This window comes from Coenobita brevimanus, chromosome 84 (assembly GCF_032717465.1).
Source record: "Coenobita brevimanus isolate Jiangsu-jjx chromosome 84, ASM3271746v2, whole genome shotgun sequence".
NCBI lineage: Eukaryota > Metazoa > Arthropoda > Malacostraca > Decapoda > Coenobitidae > Coenobita > Coenobita brevimanus.
In genome coordinates, this window is record NC_137037.1 from 37,308,394 (window position 1) to 37,320,561 (window position 12,168).

Consider the following 12,168-nt stretch of genomic DNA (forward strand, 5'->3'; position numbering starts at 1 on the left):
CTGCAGGCAACAAATTATCGTCCCATCTCTCTGACCTCTTGTGTCTGCAAGGTCTTGGAGAAGATGGCTAATGGCCGGCTCACGTGGTATTTGGAGAGGGGCAGTTACTTATCACCAGTCCAGTATGATTTTCGTAAAATGCCATCTACCATGATGCCCTACTGTCCTTGGAATCTTCAGTCTGTGAGGCTTTCTCCACTAACCAACACCAGGTCACGGTCTTCTTCGATCTGGAGAAGGCATACGAAACTGCCTGGCGTCATGGCATTTCATTTTCACTTCATGAGTTTGGTCTTCATGGGCTCTTGCCTGTTTTTATTCAACATTTTTTATCTAACCGTTTTTTAAGGGTTCGAGGGGAAGGAGTGCTTTCCAATGCCCGAGCACTTGAAGATGGGGTACCACAGGGGAGTATCCTTGGTGTTACCCTCTTTGCTGTCGCCATCAACAGGGTTATCAGTGCACTTCCTGATGGTGTGCGAGGTTCATTATATGTAGATGACCTCTCATTTTCCTTCACTGCATCTAGAATGTCTCTGATATAGAGGAAGTTGCAGCTGGCTCTTAATAGAATTTCTGAGTGGGCTGTGTCTTGCGGCTTCCATTTTTCTTTGCAAAAGACAGTGTTTATGCATTTTTGTTGAATTCGGGGGGTTCACCCAGACCTTGATTTGTATCTTTATGGTCGGAGTATATCCTGTGTGGAAGAGACTCGGTTTTGGGGTCTTCTGTTTGATAGACGACTAATCTGGGTACCTTATATTCATTCTGTGAAGGCAACTTGTATTAAAGCTTTTGAGTCTTCTGAGGATCTTGGGACATATTTCTTGGGGTGCTGATTATCAGACCCTCCTCCTCTTACACAGATCTCTTATCCTTTCTAGACTTGAATATGGGTTTACTCCTATGCAACAGATGCCTGACCCCTGATATTAGTGTCATGGAGTTTTTGAAATATCACGGGGTTTTTTAAAATAAATGCTAAATATTATTTCATTGATAATAATATTCATTAATACTGAAGAGCAGGGACAATGATTGTCTTGCTAAATCAAGCAACGATTACTTTACGCTGGCCTGCTTCGCACGATTCTCTAAGAACGACAATTTATAAACTTTCTCAACAGTACACAGCAGAAACTAATCACTCAATTGCTGTTTTTTTTAGTACTGTTAGCCTCTGGAGAAAGTTACTTCACCCCTGACAATAAATAACTAATACTAATAATAGTATCAGGTTCTTGCTGGTGCTTAACTCCTAGGAGGCACAACGGATTTTAAGTTTAATACAAGACTGGCCTAAGTACCAGTTATGAATAGCAAAACGTTTATGCAAGCTAGGAGCTATATGGAAAATAAGCTTAATTGTGGAGAAATGAAACAAGAGTTTACATTACATTAAGCTCAAGAAAAAGAAGTGTTAAATTTATTGATTACAGAAATAAATTTAACGTTACATTTCAAATCAAATTAATGAGATCGCACTCACTCACTCACACAAGAGCTAAATCCTTATGCCTAGAAAAAAAAAAAACACCTTAATTAAACTCTTAAACCTAGGAAAATACAAAAAGGAAATACTGGTCAATAAATGGTGTGTATCACCAAGGGGTGGGAGCTTGGAGAAACTGTACTCAGTGGAGTCTGGGTGCTAGCGACCTCTTCTCTCGCACTTCTGGAGCACAGAACCTCTCTCCGTCAGAGCAAACACTGGACTGCTTAAGTCGTGGGAAACAAAAGCAGAGCACTAGGCCGCATTTTTCTAATGGTCGAGTGAGCGAAACGTGCCCAAAACAAATCGCTCAGCGGAAGCGCTAATGTCTCACACAAAGACGATCACGTATGACACTGAAAAATTGATTTGACAAAGCTTCCGTCCAAATGAGCGGTTAACTGAGCGATAAACAGTGAGTTTTCCACTAATAGTTCGTGGCTTCTCACAAAAGGGAAATGTCGTGAATTTGATTCGTGACATTACGCCCCTACAAAATTAAAGTTTTTCCTTATGGGAAAAAATTTGTGGATATATATATATATATATATATATATATATATATATATATATATATATATATATATATATATATATATATATATATATATATATATATATATATATATATATATATATATATGTACACATCCTAACTCAGTCACACAAGATTCACACTGTGGTGTGTGTGCTATCCTGCTACAGGAAAAAGTCGCAGTCGCTAGTGAGCGAAAAAAAATCGTATTTACATTAATAGAAGCAAGCTTGAGGGAAAAACTCCGTGACGACAGTGAAAATCCTGTACTCAGGTCAAATTGAGCTAAAAGTCGCTACATTTACACTGACAACTAATTGTTGTGTAGCGTGATGTATGTAATACACAGTGTAGGTGTGACAGTTGTAGTGTAACTGTACCTACGTGTAAAATGACACAGTAAATAATAATATGGCGACGACGATGGCATAAGAGAAGAGGCGGCAGCGTGCGGCAGACGATCAGCTGGCCCGCACAGCAAAACTGCTACACCCATTGCTGTACCCGCAAAACCAATTAAGGTGGAGCATCAAAAGTGTCAATGAGACAAAATTCTTATTAAGTTACAATTACTCTCTGCCTAGCAATCAGTACATGCTACAAAAAGTACGCTCTGGCTGAAAAATACTAATGACAGCATAAGCTTCGTAGATTCGAGGTCGCCATTAATTACAGCACACGATTAGTGTCGACAAGTTGAGAATCCCTGTGCAAACTCGGGTCTTCCATAGCCTCGAACTGCACATGGGTCCTTAACCTGTGCCTTAACCTACAGTACTTATATTAATATCGGGGGGCTGAGAATCCTTGTGCAAACTCGGGTCTTCCATAGCCTCGAGTCGCCTCTGCGGAGTTCTCACTTCCCCCTTTACCTACAGTACCTATATTAATATCGGGGAGCTGAGAATCCTTGTGCAAACTCGGGTCTTCCATAGCCTCGAGTCACCTCTGCGGAGTTCTCTCTCTAACTTCCCCCTTAACCTACAGTACTTATATTAATATCGGGGAGCTGAGAATCCTTGTGCAAACTCGGGTCTTCCATAGCCTCGAGTCGCCTCTGCGGAGTTCTCTCTTGAACTTCCCCCTTAACCTATAGTACTTATATTAGTATCGGGGAGCTGAGAATCCTTGTGCAAACTCAGGTCTTCCATAGCCTCAAGTCGCCTCTGTGGAGTTCTCTCTCGAACTTCCCTCTTAACTTAAGGTACATAATATGTATGTACAGGCCCTGGACATACTGTGTCCTGTGGGGCCAATGGGCAAGACGTCAGGTCTGCACCCAGTTCACCACTACCCTGTCTCTCAACTGACTCAGAGATTACAGGTGTGGTTATGAACGGCACAGGAAGGACATGTCCCTGACTAGTGGTGTTACTTTGACACACTGCAGAAACGGACAAAACTATCTATGTCCCGTCCCATCCCTGGCCAGAAAAAGTCAGCTCGGATACGGCCCTGGGTCTTCCTTTTGCCCATGTGACCTCCTGAGGCTGAACAATGACCCCATTCTAACATTGCTTGGCGGTACTTGGCGGGGACGACAAACTGCAGTCGAACCTCACCCTCGGGTGTTCGTGACTCACGGTAGAGCCGTCCTTGTTTACGAAGGAACTTGGCTCGACCTCCCCGTGAATACTTAATCACTCGACCCTTTTGTTTGTTCCACACGGCAGCAAGTGTCGGGTCAGAATGTTGTTCTTGTACAACAAGTTGACTACACATCAGATCTTGCGGCGATTCAATGATCACTGGGGTGACACAGTCTGGAGCCTCAGCCATGGCTCGTGTTACCGCAGCAGCCGAAGTCTGAGTAGCGTCATGTTCGGTGCAACTATCCTTGACACCATAAATATTGCCAATGATGAGGTCAAATAAGAGTTCTGGCATGACAACTGCGAGTGTCGTACCAGTATAAAATGGAGATGCCACCTGGATACATGCCTCAGGGAACAATCTCACTGATCCATCAATAAGGTTTGCATGGATCTGTCGACCTGTATACTGCTCAGGCCGAACTAGACTCTGCTTGACAGAGCAACCTGAGGAACCATTATCTCTCAGGACCTTCACAGGAATGTCTCCCACAAACCCTTGCTGAACACGGAAGGTACTGTCACCTGTGGGAAGGCCTGTGAAGGAAGCAGCTAGCCACTCATGAGGCTGCTGAATTGATGCGGCAAACATTGTGCCTTGAGAATCATATACTTGAGGGTTTGCACTCACTGCATGGGAAGATGGAACATTGGCCATCTGTGGAGGGGGGTTCACTGTCACTGTGGAACTAGTGAACTGTGGGGAAGTACCCATACTGGTAGGGACGTGACCACCGTGCTGCTGCTGAGGAATGAAGGCTGCATTCGCTTTCTGCCTCTTTTGAGCTGGTGGTGAAAAAGTTTGTCCCGACGGTCGGTTGCGTGGCTGATACTGCTGCTGGTTAGGGTACTTGTTGTACCTCTTCCACTCAGGTTTCTGAGTGTTTTGCCCCTGGTCCTTCCACTGCGGTTTTGGACCTTGGCCATTATTCTGAGAATGGCCTTGTTGCTGGGGTTCAGTCTGAGACGATTTCCCAGATTTATCAGGTTTTCTGTTCCAGGTGTTTTGCTTACGAGTTTGGTACCTGTATGCAGTAAAGAATGGGTCAGCCTTCTCTGCCATTTGGCTGGCATCTTTCACCTGGCAGATCTTAAGCTGTGCTATGAGCTCAGCAGGCCACGACCTCTCTAGCTGTGTACGCAGCATAAGGACAATTATCCCCTCACGCGTGGAAGGAGTTTCATCTTTCTCCATCCACTCATTTAAGTAAGCTGTGAGACGATCAAGGAACCGAACAGCTGTCTCCTTGTCTTGGAGACGAGCTCGCATGAACTGAACTTTGGCGTCGTCTACTGTGAGACCATACGCCTTAATGAGTGCAGCTTTCATCATCTCATAAGTGAGATTGTCTCCACGAATTCTGTGGAGAATATCGAGGGCAGGGCCCTCAAATAAACTAAGAAATTGGAGCCGCTTAGCTGCCTCATCCAGTTGATACATGTCTGCCATGTCCTCAAAACGAGCTATGTATGGCTCGATTCACTCGCTTTTCTTGTATGAAGGAAGCTTGATGCGTGGGGTCGCCAGGACATGTGTAGGAAGAGCGCTAGTGGAGCTTGGACCAACTGCACCGGATGTGTCTGAAGCCAAGGAATCTCGCTTGAGCTTCAGCACTTCAAGTTCATGTTTTTCGCGTGCTTCTCGCTCGGCACGTTCGTGTTCTCGTTCTCTCTCGCATTGTTCACGCTCGTATTCGCGCTGTTCTCGCTCTTGTACTAGCTCGTGTTCGCGCTGTTCTCGCTCGTATTCGCGCTGTTCTCGCTCACGTTCATGTTGTTCGCGCTCGTATTCGCGTTGGATTCTATGCTCTTCACGAGCATCTTTCTCACGTTCTTGCTCGTAATTAAACCGTGAGAGAACGTAACTCTGTATTTTCTCTGAGTCTGTGAGACCCATATCTTTGGCTTCCTGTACATAAGCACTGGCTGCCATGATGCTAGCTTATTAAGCAAACGAAACTGAGTACTGACTACTTCGCAAACGAATACTAATAAACACAAGTAAAGAGTACAGACACAAGCTAGTGGTGACCAGTCTTATCTAGTTAACTGGCAAAGATTAGAGCAAAAATGCAAATGACTGGGAAGACTCAAAAATTAACGCAATGGGTACGGCGGCTTTCCAGAAGCGAATAAAATCGTCTGGCGTTACCAAGAATAAACTAAATAGAGTTAAGTACTCTATGGATTGATAAAGCAAAAATTCACTTGCTAAATTAACGGTAACCACCAGTAAACTTGTGCCTATAAACTTTAATTATAAATACCTAAATATGAACAAGTGAGCACTATCTCGTGAATAGCTTTAGAGCTAGGAGCTAATATCCTGGAATGTGGTCGCCAATTGTCACGGGGTTTTTAAAAAAACATGGGGTTTTTTAAAATAAATGCTAAATATCATTTAATTGATAATAATATTCAATAACATTGAAGAGCAGGGACAATGATTGTCTTGCTAAATCAAGCAACGATTACTTTACGCTGGCCTGCTTCGCACGATTCTCTAAGAACGACAATTTATAAACTTTCTCAACAGTACACAGCAGAAACTAATCACTCAATTGCTGTTTTTTTTAGTACTGTTAGCCTCTGGAGAAAGTTACTTCACCCCTGACAATAAATAACTAATACTAATAATAGTATCAGGTTCTTGCTGGTGCTTAACTCCTAGGAGGCACAACGGATTTTAAGTTTAATACAAGACTGGCCTAAGTACCAGTTATGAATAGCAAAACGTTTATGCAAGCTAGGAGCTATATGGAAAATAAGCTTAATTGTGGAGAAATGAAAAAAGAGTTTACATTACATTAAGCTCAAGAAAAAAAACTGTTAAATTTATTGATTACAGAAATAAATTTAACGTTACATTTCAAATCAAATTAATGAGATCGCACTCACTCACTCACACAAGAGCTAAATCCTTATGCCTAGAAAAAAAACAAAACACCTTAATTAAACTCTTAAACCTAGGAAAATACAAAAAGGAAATACTGGTCGATGAATGCTGTGTATCACCAAGGGGTGGGAGCTTGGAGAAACTGTACTCAGTGGAGTCTGGGTGCTAGCGACCTCTTCTCTTGCACTTCTGGAGCACAGAACCTCTCTCCGTCAGAGCAAACACTGGACTGCTTAAGTCGTGGGAAACAAAAGCAGAGCACTAGGCCGCACTTTTCTAATGGTCGAGTGAGCGAAACGCGCCCAAAACAAATCGCTCAGCGGAAGCACTAATGTCTCACACAAAGACGATCATGTATGACACTGAAAAATTGATTTGACAAAGCTTCCGTCCGAATGAGTGGTTAACTGAGCGATAAACAGTGAGTTTTCCACTAATAGTTCGTGGCTTCTCACAAAAGGGACATGTCGCTAATTTGATTCGTGACAATTAGATCCTGTGCATCACGCCAGTGTACGTCTGACAACCAGGACATTCAGATCATCCCCGATTTCAAATTTGTTGTTGGATGCTGGTGTACTCTCTTTGGATTTGCAACGCCAGTTGCTGATGATGGGGTGTTGGTATCATCTTCATCGCATTCCAGACTCAATTATTTTTGTGCCATAGTCTCCCAGGATTCCTGATCTTCTGTTTATGGCACCCCTCCTAGTTTCCCGAAGCCCATTGGTTACACGGTCCAGTCTGTTATGTTAGTCCTCTCTGTTCCGAGACTGGCAGTATGTCCACATCGGATCCCAAGGATGGGTTCTTGGCTACTCCCTCGTGTGAGATTTTGTAGGTCCGTTGTTGAAAAAAAGGGCTCACTTCCCTCTCAGATGTCCCTCTCTTTTTAGAACATGCCTCTACTCATGAGGGTTCTGTCCCCATCTATACTGATGGGTCTAAGACTGATACTTGAGTAGGATTTGGTGTTGTCTTCCCTTCCTTTAGTAGGGGCAGTAGCCTTCCTGGCATTACTTCAGTGTATACAGAGGAACTGACTGCAATCTTATATGCTCTTAAAATCATTCTTATTCTCCCGCAATCCGTTTTTGTGATTTTTAGTGACCTATGTAGTGCTCTGTCTGCACTGGCGTCTTTTAATGCATCCCATCCATTGGTTTTATCAAGTTTAGGGTGGTTTTTTCTTCTTGGCCGTCGTGGCTGCCATGTGGACTTCTGTTGGGTTCCCGCACATTTTGGTGTGGTGGGCAATGAGAGGGCAGATACATTGGCTAAAACTGCATCTTCTCAACAGCCCTCAACCGACTACCCACTTCTTGATTCTGATGTAACATCTTACTTGCGGTACGCAATTCGTATGTGTTGACAGAGACACTGATGGTAATGCTCATAATAAACTAAAAGAAATCTTTCAGAGAGTGGTTATGCCAAGGATTCTCCCTTCCATGTCTCGGCGATTGGAGGTGGCTCTTGCTAGGCTTCGCATTGGGCACTCTCAGCTTACACATATGTTCCTCATGAGTGGTAAGACTCAACCGTACTGTGATGATTGCCTTGTTCCCCTTTCTGTCCGTCACTTGCTGGTCGAGTGTTCGAGTTTGAGGGACCTACATCAGAGATTCCTCCATAGGCATAAGAGGGCAGATGGTGCCTACTGTTTGTCCTCGATGCTTGGTGAAGCCTCTAGCGAGTTTACAGATGTTTTTAGTTTTCTTCAGGAGGCGGGCCTCTTTCCACTTTTATAAGTAACTGATATTTTATAAGCTATTCTTTTATTATATTCAGTGTTTTATTCCTACTAACAGATTTATTTTGAATATGCACTTTTAATTTATCTGCTTCGTTTTACCTTGTTGTTCGGCAGCATATGACCCTGGCAGTTGCGATGCCAGATTTTAATACAATCAATCAATCAATACTGTCATCTTGGTCCCTGGGTAGAGGAAACGATAGAGATGGGAGGGAAGGGTGAGTTGTTTCGTTTTCTTTGAGGTCAGAGTGAATCGTTCTGCTATGATGTTTAATCGTTCCTACTCCCTTCGATTTTCTACAATTGTTGGGTTGACACCTCAGGTGAAGGAACCTCCTCTATGATATCTCTATCGTAATTTATCCCATTGATGTGTGGCATTAAGATGATATTTTCCTCTCTCATGGTATCTAGACCTAGAAGTAAGTTAGCTGTAATTGCTATATTTTCTGCTATATCAAAAATAGCGATGACTTTTTGTAGTCTGTGGATTTGATATCTAACTTTTTAATGCCCTTTGCGGATATTTGTTTGCCATCTACTGTACAGTATATAAATCTGAATTAGATTCCGCCATGAATGTCGCCTTCATATTTCTAAAAATCTTCTGTAATTTGTCTTTTGTTCTTAACTGACTGGAGAGCCTGAATCCAATAATAATAAAACTCTTCATCTTCACAGGAAGCGGAAATCAAAATACGCTTATTTCCATATATGCTCCCTATTTGAACTTCAGGTTTGGTTTTCTTTATGTATGGTTGCCTTTTGTACTGGTATGACCTTCCCCCGACTTAAAAACAGATAATAATCTCTCTACCATCTTGCAATTTGACGTCCAGTGCCCAGTGTCCTTATACCTTCTGCAATAAGGCTCAAGTCCTTTTACTTTTTCCTTATCCTCTGGTTTTAATGTAACATTCAGATTTTGTATGGCTTGGGTTAGCACAGTCATAACACAGTGTAGGCCTATCTCTAGAATTTGACCTACGATTTGATTTACCATGTTTTGGCTCTTCTGTGGATCTGTTTCTACTTGGACTATGTGCAATTTTTTTTAGGTTGCCTGTAGCCTGGTGTCTGCATATGGTGCCTTAATGTCTGATAATGTTTTGTTTGTCTGTTCTCTTGTCAAGATCTCCTTTGTCCTGAACTTGTGCTAGATGTGTTTACAGCTGCACTGTGTCTGTAATTCTCATGCCTGTTTTACTGGACTGTGGTATTTCAGCCATTCCGACTTTGTTACAAATCAATTCCACATCATCAAAAAAGTCAAGTAAGCATGTTCCTGGATTATACGGGATTGTCTTTGCAATCTTGAGTCTCTCAGACAGTTTGCATAACCCAGCAATATAACCAGTAAAATCAGCCACATGCATTGGTGATATTCCTCCATTAACTGTGATCCAGTCTGAGTTTTCTATGCTGGCTAGTAGAGTTTTTTTTTAAATCATGAACACATCACCTGTGGTATCGTTTAAATCATGGGAAGTGTGCGTTTGATGAGATCTATGACTTCATGTAATTCTGGAGCTCTACCTGTTAAATAATTGCTAACTCCAGAGAAGTTCTTTAGGAATTCTGTTTTAAAATCAATATACGTCCCAGCTCGTAAGAGCTTATCAGACTTGAGCAAGTTCCAGCTGGAAATCTTTTTTGATTAATTCTAAGTGCAAAGCATCCTATTTTCTCATTCTTATCCGTTATCCTTCTTCTAACAAATAGCTCATCACATTCATCTATGACCATCTGGACATCAGTTTTATCTTTCTCATTGCCTGAAAATGTAAGAACGTTTTTGTCTTCGTGATACATATATACTGGAAGCTGATTTGTGTGTGGATAGTGTGGATTATGTGAGGAATGTGAATCACTGTCGCCTGTTGCGCTTGCCGTTGTGTTTGTGTGTTTGTCAAAATTCACTTGAATTCCTGTGTTATTCTAATAAGGGAATGTACCATATGTTTCCAGATCTGTCTAATCTATTGTATAACTTGTTTGGGTCTAAATTTTCATAAGTATATAAGGATTGTCTGTACTCCTCGCTATCTCGATATGCAAAACTTAGTCATGATATGTCATCATCCTCGATTACTCCTACAGGTTATGTGCTTTTTTTTTTTTTTTTTATCACGTGTTTGTGAAGAGTTATGTGTGTTATTTCCGTTTTCCTCTTGTTCTGCTAACTGTGAGTAGTTTTCTAATTGCTGGGGATTTTTTGCAGAACTACTTTTTTCCTCTAACTGTGAATCATCACTGGGTGTTGCTAATGCTGGTGCTTTTTTTTTTTTTTTTAACATACCATAATAATACTAATCACTATATCTCATTAAGCACATATTACTAATGAGTGTTGCCTACTTATAAAACACGTTTTTCATGTTTGTGCCAAATGTATAACTGTGTATCACTTATGTATTGGCAAGACTAAGATGTAATGATTATATAAATTGGGAATAAATAAATGATATAAAGCATTGTATGTATAGGTCAGAAAAACAGCCTACTGGGAAGAACAAAAGTAAAAGCACATTCAACTCACTGATGAAGGCAGATATGCGTTGCACTGGATCCCGTCGTCAGCAGATGTTGTCATCAGCTAGGTAGGTAGGTCGGTAGGCATGCAGGCAAGAACTTGGGATGATTAGCATGTTTTGCTGCGGTCGACTTGCCTCGTCATCACTCGTGGTGGTGAAAGAGCTGGTTAGAGTGGTAGCTGTGAGAAGTGAAGGTTTGCTGAGTTGTTGCTCTCCAGTCACAACACTTGGTCAGCACCTCCTAGCTCTCTGCTTGCATGTTGTTGCTTGTATTTTCTCATTTGGTTTGTTGTTTTCTCACTGTATTCGCTTGTAGTTTATGGAATTGTATCTTGTTCGAATGTAGAGTTTTAATTCAGATTTTTAAATCATAGAGTTGTGTCGAAGCTAATTAGTTTGATTGATGATTGTTGCTTGTAGAGCAATTGTGGATTGCTTTGTCTTAATTTATTAGTTGACTGTTGATAGAAACATTAATTGGCTTTGTTTACTGCTGTCACCAATGTCAAAGGCATCCAGATGTCAGGACTACGTGGCCTTTATCTATTTATTGTAGAGAGAGAAGCTGTATTTCGTGTCTGGTTGATTGAAGAGACCCAGGCACAGAGAGAATAAAAGTTGGAGTTGTACATCAGGGTAGGTCGTTTCTGTCCCGTTATCCTTCTCATATTGTAACTGAGGTGAGGTGACAAAATAGGCAGACTGGGGTCAGTGGAGTTTTCTTGTGAGACAGTCGAATAGACTGTAGCACCAGTCGAGAAGGGCAGTACTCCCAAGGTGGATGGAAGGCTGATGACAGGGAGAGCTGGAGCTCCCGTTTCATCTGCCCTCGGGACTAGATCCTGACTATTCCCCTTTGCTGAACTTTTTCAGTGTTTCAGTAACACAGAGAGTAGGCCAGCATGCTCTCCAGTACAAGTTTCTCTAACTGTCAGTACCAATCTACATGCACAGTACACACTACACCTCCATTTCAAAATTGAAAAGGAAAATGGCGCACAAAATCCATGCCTCGGAGTCCCCAGGGTGGGGGAACCATAAATGCCCCCATCATCCGCCCCTCTCCCAGTGATTTTTTTTTTAATGCGAGGAAGAAGGAACCAAAGGCCATGAGCCTGCAATAACAGTTCCCTCCAAGAGAAAAACAAAATACAAGAGAGAGCCAAATTCAAGATCCGATCATATCGAAATGCCTGGACACACTGCGTTTGAAAGACTGGAGATCATAGGAAACAGGAAATACAGACACAGGGAGACAGTTACAGAGTTGACCTGTTGCATAAATGAAAGACGGGAGTAACTGTTACCTCTAGCATTAGGGAGTTGGAGAGAGAAGGGATGAGAGTTTGCTGCTAGACGGTTG